This window comes from Schistocerca americana, unplaced genomic scaffold, assembly GCF_021461395.2.
Source record: "Schistocerca americana isolate TAMUIC-IGC-003095 unplaced genomic scaffold, iqSchAmer2.1 HiC_scaffold_382, whole genome shotgun sequence".
In the NCBI taxonomy this organism is placed as follows: domain Eukaryota; kingdom Metazoa; phylum Arthropoda; class Insecta; order Orthoptera; family Acrididae; genus Schistocerca; species Schistocerca americana.
Window position 1 is genome coordinate 87,501 of NW_025726107.1, and position 5,000 is coordinate 92,500.

The window sequence follows — 5,000 nt, forward strand, 5'->3', positions numbered from 1 at the left end:
GTTACCCCGACCTTTCGGCCTAGGAAGACACGCTGATTCCTTCAGTGTAGCGCGCGTGCGGCCCAGAACATCTAAGGGCATCACAGACCTGTTATTGCTCAATCTCGTGCGGCTAGAAGCCGCCTGTCCCTCTAAGAAGAAAAGTAATCGCTGACAGCACGAAGGATGTCACGCGACTAGTTAGCAGGCTAGAGTCTCGTTCGTTATCGGAATTAACCAGACAAATCGCTCCACCAACTAAGAACGGCCATGCACCACCACCCACCGAATCAAGAAAGAGCTATCAATCTGTCAATCCTTCCGGTGTCCGGGCCTGGTGAGGTTTCCCGTGTTGAGTCAAATTAAGCCGCAGGCTCCACTCCTGGTGGTGCCCTTCCGTCAATTCCTTTAAGTTTCAGCTTTGCAACCATACTTCCCCCGGAACCCAAAAGCTTTGGTTTCCCGGAGGCTGCCCGCCGAGTCATCGGAGGAACTGCGGCGGATCGCTGGCTGGCATCGTTTATGGTTAGAACTAGGGCGGTATCTGATCGCCTTCGAACCTCTAACTTTCGTTCTTGATTAATGAAAACATACTTGGCAAATGCTTTCGCTTCTGTTCGTCTTGCGACGATCCAAGAATTTCACCTCTAACGTCGCAATACGAATGCCCCCGCCTGTCCCTATTAATCATTACCTCGGGTTCCGAAAACCAACAAAATAGAACCGAGGTCCTATTCCATTATTCCATGCACACAGTATTCAGGCGGGCTTGCCTGCTTTAAGCACTCTAATTTGTTCAAAGTAAACGTGCCGGCCCACCGAGACACTCACTCAAGAGCACCCTGGTAGGATTGCAACGGGGTCCGCCTCGGGACGCACGAGCACGCACGAGGCGCGTCGCACGCCTTCAGCTCGCCCCACCGGCAGGACGTCCCACGATACATGCCAGTTAAACACCGACGGGCGGTGAACCAACAGCGTGGGACACAAATCCAACTACGAGCTTTTTAACCGCAACAACTTTAATATACGCTATTGGAGCTGGAATTACCGCGGCTGCTGGCACCAGACTTGCCCTCCAATAGATACTCGTTAAAGGATTTAAAGTGTACTCATTCCGATTACGGGGCCTCGGATGAGTCCCGTATCGTTATTTTTCGTCACTACCTCCCCGTGCCGGGAGTGGGTAATTTGCGCGCCTGCTGCCTTCCTTGGATGTGGTAGCCGTTTCTCAGGCTCCCTCTCCGGAATCGAACCCTGATTCCCCGTTACCCGTTACAACCATGGTAGGCGCAGAACCTACCATCGACAGTTGATAAGGCAGACATTTGAAAGATGCGTCGCCGGTACGAGGACCGTGCGATCAGCCCAAAGTTATTCAGAGTCACCAAGGCAAACGGACCGGACGAGCCGACCGATTGGTTTTGATCTAATAAAAGCGTCCCTTCCATCTCTGGTCGGGACTCTGTTTGCATGTATTAGCTCTAGAATTACCACAGTTATCCAAGTAACGTGGGTACGATCTAAGGAACCATAACTGATTTAATGAGCCATTCGCGGTTTCACCTTAATGCGGCTTGTACTGAGACATGCATGGCTTAATCTTTGAGACAAGCATATGACTACTGGCAGGATCAACCAGGGAGCTGCGTCAACTAGAGCTGAGCAGCCGGCCGCCCGGGAGTGTGTCCCGGGGGCCCGCGCGAACACGCAAGCGTCCGCTCAATTATTCTGCAAACAGGAGGAGGCTGAGCTCCCCTGCACAATACACCTCGAAACCCTCTCAGGTCCCGGCGGCGCGCAGCGCCGTCCTAAGTACTTGGTCGGGTTCGAGAGAGGCGCAATCGCCCGGAGTTTGGCGAGTAGACGCTTTAGGTGCGACCACCCGTGCTCCCAACTGAGCTTGCCGCTGCCGACAGAGGCCCGGGAGCGTGCTGTCGTGGCATTGCCGGCGGGAGACAACACGCGCCACCTACGGTGGCCGGCAGCTCCAACGCCAGCGCCACAGAAGGACAAAAGCCCCACTTGGGTGCCGAAGCGAACTCTCCCAGCACAGCGCACGCGCCAACACGTCCGCACAGCTGCGATACAAACCACCTGCGAGAACCGCAGAGGCGACCGAGCAGCAGACGGCGTCGCGGCGCCGAGCGCCGGGCGGCGGCGCATCCTCAGCGCACACAGTCCTCAATCGGACCAGCACACTGCAGATGTCCACCGCGCTTCGCACCGGGCCCGCGAGGACCTACTTTGGCCGCACGGCGCCGCGTGCAGGGTGCGCCGGCGCGCAGCTGCGCCGCCTGCCGCCTCCGTCGGCCGGCGCGCCTGCCACTGGCCGCCCCCACCAGCCGGCTGTAGCGCGTGCGCCCACGCACCGCGCGGCCAGCACGCCGGGAGGCCCCCCCTCACCGGCCGGGGACGGTCCCACCCAGCCACCGCCGCGTATCGCTTCACACCCACATGCCATTCACGTTCGTGGGCATGGTGGGTATCGCTGAAACAACCGGTTGGTAGCTCAACCGATCGTCGCCATCACTGATTCACCTCTAGCGAGAACAACCGCACCACAACCGTTTACCAGTTGTTCATTTGCGTAACGTCACCAGCAAACGTAGACGTCCATCGCCATTTGCAAATTCAACGATTGTTGCATGCCTGTGTCAGGTGTCACGACACACTATGTCTGCCCACATACACGCAACAACATGTGCACGCTTCGCGAACACGTGGAAGGTGGCCCCCGTACGTATGCGATGTCCATTGCGCGAACGACTGTCAACCGGCCTCTGTCGCATGTCGCAGATGTGGAACGCAGTGCACCATGCTATCACGGTGTGTGAGAAGAGACGACTACGTCTGACAACACGCGCCACTACATCAACAGACGGCTCATGCTGATCGCCATCCACGGCATACCATACTGCAATCCAGCTCTTATAGGGAGACGACACGTAGCTGAGTGCACAATATTTGGACCGTATGGTTCGCCGTTGTTGGCGCAGTCGTGGTACGGTCACACATGTACCACGATGTATCATTCAGTACATGAGGACCAATGTGCAGTACAGTGTGTGATTTGGACGTACAACATCAGCGGACAGTTGACACACGCCGTACCACAACGTAGGCTGTGCTTCGCCATGCAAATGCCAATGAACAACTGCGAAGGGCATTGAGCATGTACGTCCTGCTGCCATCCGCATTACAGTGTATAGCTGCAAGGTGTTTAACATGAAGCGATACTCTGGGGACCAGGCAGTGCGAGTAGCAAACTATATTGCGGGGGTTGCAGTTAGGCAACACCACACTAATTTAACGCGTCGTATGACAATTACAGAGCAGGTTAAGGCCCAACGTGTGTTGGGTTAAGGCCCAACGTGTGTTGGGTTAAGGCCCAACGTGTGTTGGGTTAAGGCCCAACGTGTGTTGGGTTAAGGCCCAACGTGTGTTGGGTTAAGGCCCAACGTGTGTTGGGTTAAGGCCCAACGTGTGTTGGGTTAAGGCCCAACGTGTGTTGGGTTAAGGCCCAACGTGTGTTGGGTTAAGGCCCAACGTGTGTTGGGTTAAGGCCCAACGTGTGTTGGGTTAAGGCCCAACGTGTGTTGGGTTAAGGCCCAACGTGTGTTGGGTTAAGGCCCAACGTGTGTTGGGTTAAGGCCCAACGTGTGTTGGGTTAAGGCCCAACGTGTGTTGGGTTAAGGCCCAACGTGTGTTGGGTTAAGGCCCAACGTGTGTTGGGTTAAGGCCCAACGTGTGTTGGGTTAAGGCCCAACGTGTGTTGGGTTAAGGCGCAACGTGTGTTGGGTTAAGGCGCAACGTGGGTTACGTTAAGGCGCAACGTGGGTTACGTTAAGGCGCAACGTGGGTTACGTTAAGGCGCAACGTGGGTTACGTTAAGGCGCAACGTGGGTTACGTTAAGGCGCAACGTGGGTTACGTTAAGGCCCAATATAGGTTAGGTTAAGGCCCAATATAGGTTAGGTTAAGGCCCAATATAGGTTAGGTTAAGGCCCAATATAGGTTAGGTTAAGGCCCAATATAGGTTAGGTTAAGGTACAATATAGGTTAGGTTAAGGTACAATATAGGTTAGGTTAAGGTACAATATAGGTTAGGTTAAGGTACAATATGGGTTAGGTTAAGGTACAATATGGGTTAGGTTAAGGCGCAATATGGGTTAGGTTAAGGCGCAATATGGGTTAGGTTAAGGCGCAATATGGGTTAGGTTAAGGCGCAATATGGGTTAGGTTAAGGCGCAATATGGGTTAGGTTAAGGCGCAATATGGGTTAGGTTAAGGCGCAATATGGGTTAGGTTAAGGCGCAATATGGGTTAGGTTAAGGCGCAATATGGGTTAGGTTAAGGTACAATATAGGTTAGGTTAAGGTACAATATAGGTTAGGTTAAGGTACAATATAGGTTAGGTTAAGGTACAATATGGGTTAGGTTAAGGTACAATATAGGTTAGGTTAAGGCACAATATGGGTTAGGTTAAGGCGCAATATGGGTTAGGGTAAGGCGCAATATGGGTTAGGTTAAGGCGCAATATGGGTTAGGTTAAGGCGCAACGTGGGTTACGTTAAGGCGCAACGTGGGTTACGTTAAGGCGCAACGTGGGTTACGTTAAGGCGCAACGTGGGTTACGTTAAGGCGCAACGTGGGTTACGTTAAGGCGCAACGTGGGTTACGTTAAGGCCCAATATAGGTTAGGTTAAGGCCCAATATAGGTTAGGTTAAGGCCCAATATAGGTTAGGTTAAGGCCCAATATAGGTTAGGTTAAGGCCCAATATAGGTTAGGTTAAGGTACAATATAGGTTAGGTTAAGGTACAATATAGGTTAGGTTAAGGTACAATATGGGTTAGGTTAAGGCGCAATATGGGTTAGGTTAAGGCGCAATATGGGTTAGGTTAAGGCGCAATATGGGTTAGGTTAAGGCGCAACGTGGGTTACGTTAAGGCGCAACGTGGGTTACGTTAAGGCGCAACGTGGGTTACGTTAAGGCGCAACGTGGGTTACGTTAAGGCGC

The 5,000-nt window shown here is 53.2% G+C and overlaps 1 non-coding gene across 1 annotated transcript in view; it reads right to left on the minus strand.

Annotated features, from left to right (window-relative positions):
• The window catches only part of LOC124581929, a 1,910-nt gene extending 286 nt beyond the window's left edge, over positions 1 to 1,624 (minus strand). The window contains exon 1 of the ribosomal RNA XR_006973572.1: positions 1 to 1,624. This exon is cut by the window's left edge and continues 286 nt beyond it. This is a non-coding gene — a ribosomal RNA (small subunit ribosomal RNA).
• Between the last annotated feature and the right edge of the window lie 3,376 nt (positions 1,625 to 5,000).